Here is a 14,574-nt window from a genome sequence, read left to right on the forward strand (position 1 = left end):
TGCAAACAATCCAGTTACACACTTTAAGTTTATTTAATATGTACAGTTATGAGACTTGCTTTTTCAAGTCATATTGGTTTTTTGAAATTTATTTGTACTGCTATATGTAGGTATACTTCATTTATTTCCACTCCTGGGCAATAGTCCATTGTGTGTGTTTATTTCTTCCCCTCTGTGTGGACATTTGGATGGTTGCTGAGTCCTTTCATTTGTTTGTTTTTGTTTTGTTTTTGATATACCTATGTTGATATACTTACATACATATATAGGTGTACTTATATTTACACACATATGTATGACTATTATAAGCATTGCTGATGTCAACGTTCTTTTATGTGTGTTCTGAAGAAGATGTGCAAGACTCTAGGGTATATACCCAAAAGTAGATATGTAAAGAATGCTCAATTATATGAAATAATATGAAGTTGTTTCCAATGTTATCAGACCAGTTTACATTTCATTAATAATATATCAGAAGCTTCTGTTGAGCTACATCATTGCCAGATCTAAGAATTGTCAGACTTTTTAGCTTTTTCCAAATTAGTAGATATAAAGTGGCATCGTATTATGATCTTGATTTACTTTTCTGTGATAGCGAATGGGGCTGAACATCTTTTCATGTGTTTTTTCATCATTGGTGTATTATTTTTTGAAATTCGTATTATGTCCTATGCCCATTATGTACTCAAAACTGTTTTTTATACATTTATATTTTACATATTTTTAATTTTAAAGTAACATACAGAAAAGTTACACGTACAATACAGTGGAACTTTTTTCCTCTGTTGACTTATTTCCCATGAATAAACAAGTGTGTGTTTCCACACACTTCCAAACACGTGCACATGTATGTTCACTGCAGCAGTTTCCACACACTTGTTTCTTCCACAAAGAAACAAGACTTTGTCCTGGAAACCACAACAAAACCATCAAAATCATTGATCATCACTACTGTCTAATCCTCAGAGCTCATTCAGGTTTCCAAGTTGTCCCAATAATGTCCTTTTGAGCAAAAGGATGCAGTTTAGAATCACACTTTGCATTTTACTTGTCTCATCTTTTTGGTCTCCCTCGGTCTGGAACAGTTCTTCAGTCTTTGACTTGAAAGACACTGGCATATTAGAAGACCATGTCGGCCCGTAATTGTGTAGAATATCTTTTCCTTTAGGGTTGTCTTCTGTTGTCCTCCTGGTTAGATCCATATTATGAATATTGAGCAGGAATATCACAGAAGTGATACTGTGTCTTCTCTTTGCATCCTATGCGGTGGCATATAATTTCATTTTGACCCATTACTGTTGACTTTTCACTGGGATTACTTGATTAAGATGGTGTCTGCTAAGTTTATCTACTGTGAAATTACTCATTTTCCCTCTGTAATTAATAATTATTTTGCATGCAGGTGCTTTGAAACTATGTAAAATCCCTTTCCTGATCACAGTTTTAGTTAATTTATTTGTATCAGTTTGTGCTTATGAGCATTACAGTGAGCTATAATCCATTACTATTGTAACTTATTTTGGTGCTCATCTCGTCCCTGATTTTGCCAGCGGGACCCCCTTCAGTATCTTTTTGACATGTCATCCCTTGATCATACTGATATCTCTGATTTCATTCCAATCCTGTAGGCTTCAATTATATTTCCTTCCCTTTTTGTACCTCCTCTTACAGTGAGAAACCTGACTACCATGATCCTTAGTGTTACTTTATTTGATCATTCTCCCTGTATGTAGTCAATCTGCCATTTCTCCTGTCCCTCACCCTGCCCCTTAGTTTTACTTGAGCCTCAAAGCCGCTTTATATGGAAGCCGTTCTCACCCCACGTTGATTTCTACATTGCACACCACAGTGCGTCTTTTTGTGGACGCCCTTCTGCTCCAGCTTGGGCATTGATACCAAGTGCTGGACCACTCCTGTGCAAGGACTTCTTTGTCATCCTGCTCACCTCAAACCACCCTTTTCTTAATTTGTTGGATGCAAAATGGCATCTTATTGGTCTTGATTTGCTTTTCTGTGATTGCTAATAAGATTAGACATCTTTTAATGTGATTATTCACCATTAGTGTATTCTTTCTTGAATTGCGAGTTCATACCTTTTGTATATTATATATTTAAAACTTTACATTAAATACTTCTATGTCTTAAATTTTTTAAAATTTTAAAATAACACATACAATAACAAGTACAATACAGATCTAGAGCTTGGGCTCGGATTCCCCATACCACATCATTTCTTCCACTCCACAGTGACACCCACCTCAACCTGCTTGAGCTCTCTGACACCTCTTATTAGGGCTACCCCCTCTCTGTTTTGCCCATTTTTAATTAAAATGTTATAGGACACACACACACAAACACACACACATATTCTGGATGCCAAAGTTTTTTTTGTGTGTGCACGTGAGACAGAGTCTCTGTCTGTCACCCAGGCTGGAGTGCAGTGATGCGTTCTCAGCTCACTGCAACCTCTGCCTCCTGGGTTCAAGCAGTTCTCCTGCTTCAGCCTCCCTAGTAGCTGGGATTACAGGTGACTGCCACCACACCCAGCTAATTTTTGTATTTTAGTAGAGATGGGGTTTCACCATGTTGGCCAGGCTGGTCTCGAACTCCTGACCTCAAATGATCTACCTACCTTGGCCTCCCAAAGTGCTGAGATTATAGGCGTGAGCCATAACACCAATCCCCAATTTTTTTGGCAGTGTGTTTTATGGTGTTGTTCATTTTTCATCTTCTGTTGTATTTTTGATGAATGAAGTTTTCAATTTTAATGCATTTGAATTTATTAATCTTAATGCTTTACATATAGTTAACCCTTTCTGTGTCTTAAGGAAACATTTCCTACTATGAGATCATAAAGATATCCTCTTACATTTTGTTTTAAAAATGTTAAAGACGTGCCTTCTCTATTTAAAACTTTAATCCCTCTGGAATTTATTGTTTATATGTTAGACATCAAGAATCCACTTTTGCCTCCACAATGGGTAACTAGTTGTTTCAGCACTATTGAATGATGTCTCCCTTCTCTGGGGATCTAAAGTGTAACGTTTGTCAAATATTTTCTCTGTGTGATGGTCTACTTCCCCAGCAATCAATTTGTTTGTCTCTTTTCCAGGAGCGCACTAGCTTAATTATTAGAACTTTATGATACATTTTGGTATCTGGCAAGGCAAGTTTCCTACTATTTTCTTTTGGTGGTAGGATTTTTTCTCTTTCATGGGCTTTTGCTGCTCCATGCAAATTTTAGAATCAACTTATTAAACCTTTTACATTTTGATAGGCATTGCATTAAAAGCATTTGTTTAATTTGGGAAGAATTGCCATTTTACGATACTGAGTATTTATATAATAAACATGGTGTGTCATTCCATTTATTTGGATTATTTAGGTTTCGTTGTTAACGCCTTCCAATATATTTTATTTATATTGAACATGCAGTATTTACAAGTTACTTTTATTCCTAGGTATGCTTTGCTGTTGGATATTTTTTTAATGTTGTTTTCTGTTTGTTACTGGTGTATAAAAATGCAGTTGATTTTTTTTTAAAAAAAGTATTCTTATATTTAGCCAGAATTAATTGAATATTAACAAACTGTTCTGATAAATGTGACATAACTTCAAAAGCAAACAAGTAAGATTAGAGATCTAGGTTTTTACCCTGAAATTACTTTTGATGTTTTAAAAAGTATCAGGTGAATAGTCATTTTTATAGCTTTATTGAGATATAATTTACATACTATAAATTCACCTGTTTAAAGGGTTCACTTCTGTAGTTTTTATGTTCACATAGGTGTGTAACCAACACCAGTCTTTTTTTAGCAGTTTCATGATCTTAAAAGGAGCCCCACACCTGTTAGCTGTCACTCTCCATTTCCATCCTTTCCCACCCCTGCCCTAGACAACCACTGATCTTTCTGTCTAGATTAATTTGCCTATTCTGTACATTCCATAGAAATGGAATCACATGTGATTTTTAGTGATTGGCTTCTTTCACTCAGCATAATAAAGTTTGACTATGTTGTAGCATGTGTCAGCACTTCATTCCTTTTTGTGACTAAATAATACATCATTGTATGGATTTATCACATTTTATCTACTTATCAGTGAATAGACATCAGGTTTTTATTTCCCTTCTGTTTATACACAGGAGTGGAATTCCTGGGTCATGTCATAACTTGATGTTGCTTTTTAAGGAACTATCTGTTCCCCTTAGTGGCTACACTGCATTTTACATTCCCACCAGTAGTGTATGAAGAAGGTGGATAGTCATCTTAATTCTACTTTTGCATTCTCCAAGGAGTGATTGTAATACATTAGGTTTATCTTAAAGTATGATTGTTATTTAAAATAATGAGAGAAGTGGCAGCGTATTTTACATCAGACTCATTTTTTTCTTCAACTTTTATTTTACGTTCTGGGGTACATGTGCAGGATGCACAGGTTTTTTACATAGGTAAACATATGCCATGTGGTTTACTGCATAGATCAACCCATCACTTAGATATTAAGCCCAGCATCCATTAGCTATTCTTCCTGATGCTCTCCCTCCCCCCGCACCTCCCACCCAACAGGCCCAGTGTGTATTGTTCCCCAGAAGTGTGTCCGTGTATTCTCATCATTCAGCTCCCACTTTTAAGTGACAACATACAGTGCTTGGTTTTCTGTTCTGCATTAGTTTGCTGAGGATAATGGCTTCTATCCATATCCCTGCAAAGGACATGATCTCATTCCTTTTTATGGCTGCATAGTATTCCATGGTATATATGTACCACATTTTCTTTATCCAGTCTATCACTGATGGGCATTTGGGTTGATTTCATGTTGTGGCTGTTGTGAATAGTGCTGCAGTGAACATACATGTGCACGTGTTTTTATAATAGAATGATTTATAATCCTTTGGGTATATACCCAGTAATGGGATTGCTGGGTCAAACGGTATTTCTGCCTCTAGGTCTTTGAGAACTTGCCACACTGTCTTCCACAATGGTTGAACTAATTTACACTCCCACCAGCAATGTAAAGTATTCTTTTTTCTCCACAACCTTGCCAGCATCTGTTGTTTTCTGACTCTTTAATAATCACCATTCTGACAGGCATGAGATGGTATCTCATTATGGTTTTGATTTGCATTTCTCTAATGATCAGTGATGTTGAGCTTTTAATTCTATATTTGCTGGCCACATGAATTCTTCTTTTTAGAACTGTCTGTTCATGTCTTTGTCCACCTTTTAATGGTTTTTTTTTCTTGTAAATTTGTTTAAACTCTTTGTAAACTCTGGATAGTAGACCTTTGTCAGCGCATCAGACTCATTTTAAATAAATTTATGATTTTGTATGTAATATATCATTTTTATTTTTGTTTTTCATGGCTTTATTTAGGTATAATTTACATGTATCAAGCAGTTCATCCACTGCAAGTGTTCAGTTTGAAGGTTTTGAGTCAATGCACTCAGATGTTGCAACCATCACCACAGTCCGGCGTTAGGACATTTTCGTGTCTCCACAGAGTCCTTCACGCCCATTTCCAATCTCTGCTCTCTTCTCCTGCCCCAGGAGGTGATCTGCTTTCTCTACATACAGTTCAGCTTTTTAAGACATTTCATATATAAATGGAATCATACAATATAGATATCTTTTTGGAATCATACAACATAGATGTCTTTTGTATTTAGCTTCTTTCACTAAGCATTAACTTTCTGAGGTTCATCCTTGGTGACGTGAATCATTAGTTCATTCCCTGTTTTTGTTGGTTACACTTTATGCTTGCCTTTAATAGTTGATGGGCATTTGTTTTGTTTACGGTTTTTGGTTATTATGATTGATGCTGATATCACCGTTTGTAGACAGATTTTTTGTGTACATATATTTTCATTTCTCTTGGTTAGGTACCCCAGTGTAAAATTAGTAGGTCATTGCAAGGGTATACATTAATGTATGTTTAAATTTTTGAAAAACCACCAAACTGGTTTTCAAGTGGTTATGCCGTTTTTACATTCTCACCAGCAATGGAGGAGGGGTTCAGTTTCTTCCTGTCCTCCTCAACCTTTGAGTTTTTTCAGTCTTTTTTTTTTTTAAATGTAGCTATTCTATTGAGTGTGTAATGTGATCTCATTGTGATTTTACTAATATTTCATGTCTTTAATGGATGACAATGAGCATCTTTTTATGTGTTTACTAAACATTCACAAGTCTTCTTTGTTGAAGTACCTTTAAATCTTGAGTCCATTAAAACAAATTTGGTTAGTTTATCTTATTGCTGACTTCAAAGGGTTTTAATATATGCTGTATACGATATCTTCATCAATTATATAATTTGCATATATTTTCTTCCATTCTGTGGATTGTCTTTCAATTTGAATGCATTCCATGTTTCATTTTTTTAAAAATGGATTGTGCTTTTGTTTTCTTATTTAAGGAATATTTCTGTAACTGAAGTTCATAAGAGTTTATCCTATTCCTTCTTCTAGAAGTTGTGTTTTAATTTTTACAATTCAGACTATAATCCATTTTGAGTTATTTTTGTATGTTGAGATACAGGTTTATACTTATTTATTTTCACATATGGATATCTAACTGTACCAGCACCATGTATTAAGAAGACTATTATTTTAATTGCAGTGGCATATTTGTCGAAAATCAAATGACTATGAATGGGAGTTTATTCTGGACTCTATTCTGTTCCATTACCTATATGTATATCTTTATAGCAGGACCAACTCTGGTGGTTACCATATAGATTTATAGTATGTTTTGAGATTAGATAAGTTTAAGTCCTGCAGCTTCATACATTTTCAAAGTTGTTTCACTATTCTTGGTATTTTATACTTTCATATATATTTTAGGACCAATTTCTAGAAAAAGATTATGATGGCATTTACGTAGATCAATGTAGGGAGAATTGACGTCTTAGTAATATTGGATCTTTCAATCAACGGAATCTTTGTTCCAATAAACAAGTCTTCTTTAATTTCCCTCAACAGTGTTTTGTAGTTTTGAGTGCACATGTTTTACTCCTGCCTCTGCTTCCCAAAGTGCTGAGATTACAGGCGTGAGCCACCATGCCTGGCTGCATTTCTTATATACTGGCAACAAACCATCCAAAAATAAATTCCATTCAGCCACAAGAGTAACAAAAAGAATAAAGCTTAAGAATAAATTTAATGTCCAGGTGCGGTGGCTTATGCCTGTCATCCCAGCACTTTGGAAGGTCGAGGTGGGTGGATCACCTGAGGTCAGGAGTTCAAGACCAGCCTGACCAACATAGTGAAATCCCGTCTCTACTAAAAATACAAAATTAGCCAGGCATGGTGGTGCATGCCTGTAATCCCAGCTACTTGGGAGGCTGAGGCAGGAGAATTGCTTGAACCTGGGAGGCAGAGGTTGCAGTGAGCCAAGACTGCACCACTGCACTCCAGCTTGGGCAACAGAGTGAGACTCTGTCTCAAAAAAAAAAAAAAAAAAGAAATGCAGTTGATTGTGGATCTTGTCATAAACCTTTCTAAACTTTTTTTTATTAATTATTTTGGGTTTCTTGTAGAGTCCTTAGAATTATTGACAAGCAAGATCATGTTACCTGCATATAAGGATAATTTTGACTTCTTTTTCAGTCTATCTGTCTTTATATTTGTTGCATTGAGTAGACATCAGATATCCTTGTCTTCTTCAGATCTTAGGTGGGGAAAGCATTCAGTCTTTCACCATTAGTATAATATTAGTTGTAGGCAATTATCTTAGAAAGGAAAGATTGTTTTAACACTGAAACAATTAATATAATATATATTACTAATAGACTAAAAGACTAAAAACCCACATAAAGGAGTTAAAAACTCACATGATTATCTCGATAGATACAGAAAAATCATTTGACAAAATCCAACACGTCAGTGATAAAAGCAAACAAACAAAACCCAAAAACTACACATAGGGAGGAGGGAATAGCAGCTGTATTATACTACCTCTGTATAATAATAGTGGAAGGTGGACTTTTTCTCCGTAAAATGGGGACAAAGCATGAATGTTTGCCCTCACCACTTCTTTTCAACACTGGACTGGAAGTTCTAGCCATATGTTTTCTGATTGTAATGTTTATGCAGCTTATTTTGGAGCATGTGGAAATGTTAAGGGAAAATAACCCCAACTCCTTTTCCTACCATCTAGAATATCACTGTTATCATTGTGTTCTCCATGCCTTCAGTATGGTGTGTGTATATGTGTGTGGGGTAACACATTAAAAAAGAAATTTGAGATCGTACTTTATGCTCATATCTCTGACCTAATTTGTTACCCTTTTTTTCCTTGCTCATTACTACCTACTTTGGTCATCTCTCAGTTCCTTAAGCAGGCACGTCCTTTGCATACGCTATTTTATTGGAAATTCTCTTCACTTTATTCTTTGTATGACTAGGGCCTTCTCAGCTTAAAAGTCATTTTCTCAGAGAAGCTTTTGCTTTTCCTTATCACTTTATGTAAAGCAGCTTCCTCTGTACCTCTTGCTTTGTTTGAAATCTTCAATTATTTTATTTTCTGTTTGCTTCTTTCCTGTCTCTTTCCCATGGGAACTGTGTTTGTCTTATTCATGTTGTAATTCCAGCACCTAGCATAGCGTCTAGCCTTCTAATTTGTTTGGCAATTTGTTCAACTCAGATGAATAGTATCTTGCTTTCTTAGCATTGTGTTCTGATAATTTTACCACATTATTAAATAAATGGATGTCTTTGAAAACGTCCATTTTAAAGATTGTATAATATTTCATAATATAATTATGATGAAGTTATTTAAAATTTTCTTATTCATTAGACATGCTTCTTTTGTCATGATTCAAAACATCTGGCATATTCAGTTTCACTGACTTGAACTGAAGGCTAATTTTCTCACTTATTACTATAGGAAAACTTTAAATATTAATGTTAGAGTAGTTTATTTTGTGTTATCTTTTGTTGGTTTTATTTAAATATTCTTTTAATTTATCTTTTGTGTGGTCATATATTTGTCTCAAAAGGAGTATAATAATGTCTTAGTAGAGACCAACCATTAACATAAACAATTCTAGAATGTGACAAAATATCAAATACAAATTGTGGGCTCAGAATACTTTTGACTTTTTACATGGAAAATGTAGGCTCATTAAGTTCATATGCTAGTACCAAGTGTTTTGCATTACCTGAATTGAGACCATTGTAGATGAACAGTAGTAGAGAAAAATCAGAATTTATGTTCCAGAGACTGTCAAGGCCCTGTCTTTTTCCAAAATGCTGGGATTTGAATTCCACCTCAGCCTCTTACTGGCTTTGTGATTTGGGGTAACTTAAACCCAGTTTCCTCATCTACAAACTGAGGATAATAGTCATCACCTTATAGGGTTTTTTAAAGATTATATCTGTAAAAGGCTTATTGTTATGTTTGAGACATAGTAATTGCTCAGTAAACTATAGTTATCATTACCTGTTAAGTCTCTTAGTTCTGGGAGTGTTGGTAAGAGTAGTAGCTGTAAGGATTCCTTATGGTGTCATCAACAGATAATGACCAGTTCATTAATACTGTTCCTCTAAGTTGGGCACCGTGGTGCACACCTGTAGTGCCAGCTACTTGGGAGGCTGAGTTGGGAGGATCATTTGAACCCAGGAGTTTGAGACCAGCCTGAGCAACATAGCAAGATCCTCGTCTCTAAAAATAAAAATAATAATGATAATAATAATGTTCCTCTAGAGATGTTTTCTTTTACCCTTCTCAGGAGTTGGTGGTTTTCTTCATAGAATATACCAGTTTGTAGGGTTTCTTCCCTATATACCTAGACCAAAAAAAGATTTAGCCCACAAGTTCATATTTTAAAGTTCCAGTAATTAATTTATAGATTACTATTTGCAGTTTGCTTGCTTGCTCTTTTTCTTTCTTTCTTTTCTTTCTTTCTTTCTTTCTTTCTTTCTTTCTTTCTTTCTTTCTTTCTCTTCCTTCCCTCCCTCCTTCCTTCCTTCCTTCCTTCCTTCCTTCCTTCTTTCCTTTCCTTTCCTTTCCTTTCCTTTCCTTTCCTTTCCTTCTTTTCTTTCTTTCTTTCTTTCTTTCTTTCTTTCTTTCTTTCTTTCTTTCTTTCTTTCTTTCTTTTCTTTCTCTCTCTCTTCCTTTCTTTCACAGAGTCTTGCTCTGTCTCCCAGGCTGGAGTGCAGTGGCGCGATATCGGCTCACTGCAAGCTCTGCCTCCCAGGTTCACCCCATTCTCCTGCCTCAGCCTCCCGAGTAGCTGGGACTACAGGTGCCCGCCACCACACCCAGCTAATTTTTTGTATTTTTAGTAGAGATGGGGTTTCACCTTGTTAGCCAGGATGGTCTGGATCTCCTGACCTCGTGATCCGCTCATCTCGGCCTCCCAAAGTGCTGGGATTACAGGTGTGAGCCACCGCACCCGGCCAGCATTCTTAAATATAGTTATGGTTACTTTCTTGTTCCAACTTTAAGATAAAAGGTTATAATCTTTTTGTCAAGAAGGAAGAAAGGTAATTGAAAACTGAACAATTAAATTCTAATGGAATTTCAGTGAGTTGGTAGATAATGTTGATAGTGGGAAGCTGGGCGTGCCTTGAGTATATTGCTTCAGAGATTGGGGATTGGAGACTTCAGAAATTCCCAAGGTCCCTACCACATTCTAATAGGAGTACTCATGTAATTGCAAATATGGTTATTGTTAAGTTGATGTGTGAATCACATCCTTCTCGGTATATATAATCAGGGCAAGTGATTGTTTCCTTCTTAGAATTCCTATCTGAATTTATAGTCAAGATTTGATTGAGTCCAAGATCTATAATTTGGGGCATATGACTTAACCAGCCCTGCTCAGTATCTGTTGCTCCTCTATAAAATGGAATCTCTGCTCATTTCACTGAGTTGTGAAAATCAAATACAGTCATGTCCATGATGGCATTTTGTAACTGGTAAAGCATTACTCACTTAATGATGCTCCCATTTACGTGTCAGACCTGACTCTTTCCCACAGCTATTTGGTAGGGTGCTGCTGGTGGCTGTGTGATAGCTCAGAACTACATCTGTATTATGCACTGCCTCTTAGGAGTTTTATACTTGTATTAGGGAGTGGACAATTTTAGATTTTTTCCTATTTGCATCATTTTATTTCTATTGTTTGTTAGAAAATATGTATGCATTTACTGTAGATAAATTAGAAAATACAAATCAGCAAAAAGAAAAAATAATAATTACCTCTAAATGCAGAAATAATTATTGCATTTACTTTTGTTTAAAACAAAAATTCAGTTATGCTGAAATAATGTTGTTTCATGTTTTTATCACATATAGTATATAATTTCATATAATTTAATTTTCTTGTATAATATTTTAATGACTACATAATGTTCCATGATGTAATATACTGTAGTTTATTTAACTATTTCTAATTTTTTCATTTTGACATTTTATGTCTGTATATAATGCACTGCACAAATATAATAATATGTATTTTGAACATCCTTATGGCTAAATATTTACATCTATCCTCCATGATTTTTTTAATTAGGATAAATCTTAGACATGGAATTGCTGCATCAAGGGACATGTAACATGTTAAGGACATGTAACGTGTAAAATGTTAAGGCATTTAATTTTTGTTACAGTTTTATCGACTTATAATTGATGAATAAACTGCACATATTTAAGAAACAATCTGACAAGTTTTGACATGTGTGTACACCTGTGAAACCATCATCACCATTAAGATGACATCTCTTTGTAATCCCTCCCTTGGGCATCCTTCATCCCCAGGCAGCCCCACTGATCTATTTTCTTTCACAATAGATGTGCATTTTCTGGAATGTTATCCAAATGGAATCACACAAAATATGTTTCTTTTTGTCTGGCTTCTTGCACTCAGGGTAATTATTTTGAGATTCTTCCATATTTATTTTCCATATGTGTGTGTGTATTCTGTTTTGATACTGAGTAGTAAAACTATATTGTATGGATATACCATATGATTCATTCACCTATTGATGGGCACTTCAGTTGTTTCCAGTTTTTGACTATTAAAAATAAATCTACTTTGGGCATTGTTGTGTAAATCTTTTTATGGATATAGGGCATTTGATGTTTATTACCAATTTTTTTGCTGCAAAGATTACATACTTGGTATTTTGAAACTGAAAAAGTTCCATATAAGAAAAACTATAGCTACTCTTTTTTTTTTTTTTTTTTAAGAAATACACGTTTAGGAGGATTTATAATTTTTTGTATGTAAATTAATTAATTTAGCACAGCACGCTAAGAAATTTGAAATTAACAAACGTTAATAAACACATCCTAGCAACTATAAACCTTTTTCACAGCTTATTTTGTTGAAGCAGCTACTTTTATCGATTATTACCTGGGAAGCAAAGATCTATTGCTTTCCGTTAATGAACCAGCATTCATAAACAATTGATATTTTTCTGTCAAATGACTACTTTTGCATTGAACTTGAACAAGAAAAGGTAATGGGATAAGTTGAACTTCATCAAAAGGTATTCCAGAATCTGGTTTGGAATAGATGCCAAACTATCTTTTCCCTCTTGTTAAGATGCACACTTGACTGAAGGAGGACGGGGAATCTGAAGACTCCCGATGACGTCAGAGCTACTTTTCAACAGCCTTCTCAGTTTTCTTTCTCAGAAAGCAGAGGCTCAGAGCTTGGAGACAGACGGTGAGAATATTGTTTTCCTGAGTTCTTAAGGCTTAATCATTATGAGTTTAATATATTTCAGACAATTCTTTCTCAGTTATAAATTAGCTTATAATTCAAAATATATATTATGTGCTTCATCTGTGCAAGTTATTTCATCAGGCAATCTGGTTTAAAAAATGAAAGAGATACAATCCTTCCTTTAAGGAACTTATATGGAAAGAATAAATGTCGATAAATGATGTAATCAAACAGTAAAAGAGATTAAATGCCGTAAGAGAAATGGAGAAAGATATTCTTGAGAATTCAGTGTGTAGATTACTTCTGAAGAGAGGAATTGGAAAGCTTGAAAGAAGAAATAGTATTTTTGTTGATAACACTTAATTTATCAAAAACCAGAGAAAATGGACAGTTAATACAAATCCTAAAATAGCAATCCCCGATTTCAGATAAAAAGTTAATTACCGTTTCGAGGAAAAATAGAAGCATGTTTGATTATTGTGTGTTTATTATAATATAGGCCAGTGATTACTTTTGGAATTATGTAAAATTCCTCTTACAAAGGAAAGAGCATTATTAGCATTTCTGAGAAATGATAAAGTAATTGGATTAAATTAACACAAGTAGGTGGGCAGAGCAACGAAAAAGACTATGAGCGAGCGGTTAATTCTACTTGGATTAACACTCCTGTTTTCTAGTATAGCCACAGCCTAAATGAATTCGCCATGTCTTAAGCTCTTGGACCTTATGCTGCTCATTTCTGGGAAGGAGAAATCCAAGTGAACTCGGTAAAGGCATAACGATTGATTATTGTGCTCATAATTAGTTGTGAATAGTTCAGTTTCATCTAGCTAACTGAAAAAATCTGGTCAGAGAGAGCGAGCAGATACAGCATGCTAAAATTCACCATGTTTTATCTGACCGCAGTGTTTCAAAAAGGGAATGACAACTTTGAGCCAAATTTGTTCTTTACCTGTAGGCCTCATATGGATAATCCTAACTGCTTTTTCTTCACTATTCTGATAATGTTCAGAAAACCTAGTAATGAAATTATTTTAATCACCCACTTAAATGCTTAGCTTTTCTTGTAATTTCATCAAGAAAATCTTTAAAACATTATTTAAAAGACTGAATAAAATTACTAATAATTATTTGGTTGCAAGTCTCTTTTCATATATTCGTATATTTTTTACCTATAATTGGAATTTAAAATCAACGAGGCAATTATTTGTAAATACTAAAATTTTTTTATTCTGATATAATTAGGTGTTAATCACTGGTTGGTAGTCTGAAATCTGCTTTTATATTTGATGAAACAGTTGATAGTGAACTCCATTTCTGAACTTCTAATTCTATTAAAATTAATATTATAATCATGCATATTCCTGTGACCACCCCGCCACAAGATATAATTGGTTTGTTGTTGTTCTTAATTTTCAACACATTTGTTTTACCACGTAGCCAGAATGATAAGCAATGCTCACTGGATCCAACTAAGAGTTGGATAAGTAAATTATAGGTAGCCATCTGGTAAATATACACAGCCAATGAGTTGTTCTTAGAAAATTGTCAAATTTAGATTTTTCTTCCAGATTAAAAAAAAAGACGGCCAGGCATGGTGGCTCACACCTATAATTCCAGCACTTTGGGAGGCCGAGGTGGGCAGATCACGAGGTCAGGAGTTCAAGACCAGCCTGACCAGTATGGTGAAACCCTGTCTCTACTAAAAATACAAATATTAGCCAGGTGTGGTAGTGCGTGCCTGTAGTCCCAGTTACTTGGGAGGCTGAGGCAGGAGAATCACTTAACTTGGCTGTCGGGGTTGCAGTGAGCCAAGATCGTGCCACTGCACTCCCGCCTGGGCGACAGACAAAGACTCCGTCTCAAAAAAAAAAAAAAAAAAGAAAAAAAAATTATAATGT

The 14,574-nt window shown here is 35.0% G+C and overlaps 1 protein-coding gene across 2 annotated transcripts in view; it reads left to right on the top strand.

Annotated features, from left to right (window-relative positions):
- The window catches only part of NRIP1 (nuclear receptor interacting protein 1), a 104,091-nt gene that overhangs the window by 37,545 nt on the left and 51,972 nt on the right, over nucleotides 1–14,574 (top strand). Inside the window, exon 3 of one of the 2 annotated variants that reach the window (XM_032174079.2) lies at nucleotides 12,551–12,673. The exons of the other annotated variant lie outside the window; for it this stretch is intronic. The gene's annotated coding sequence lies outside the window, so the exon portion shown is untranslated. The remainder of the gene's footprint in view (nucleotides 1–12,550; nucleotides 12,674–14,574) is intronic. 2 annotated transcript variants of the gene reach the window in all.

This window comes from Hylobates moloch, unplaced genomic scaffold (assembly GCF_009828535.3).
Source record: "Hylobates moloch isolate HMO894 unplaced genomic scaffold, HMol_V3 SCAFFOLD_14, whole genome shotgun sequence".
NCBI lineage: Eukaryota > Metazoa > Chordata > Mammalia > Primates > Hylobatidae > Hylobates > Hylobates moloch.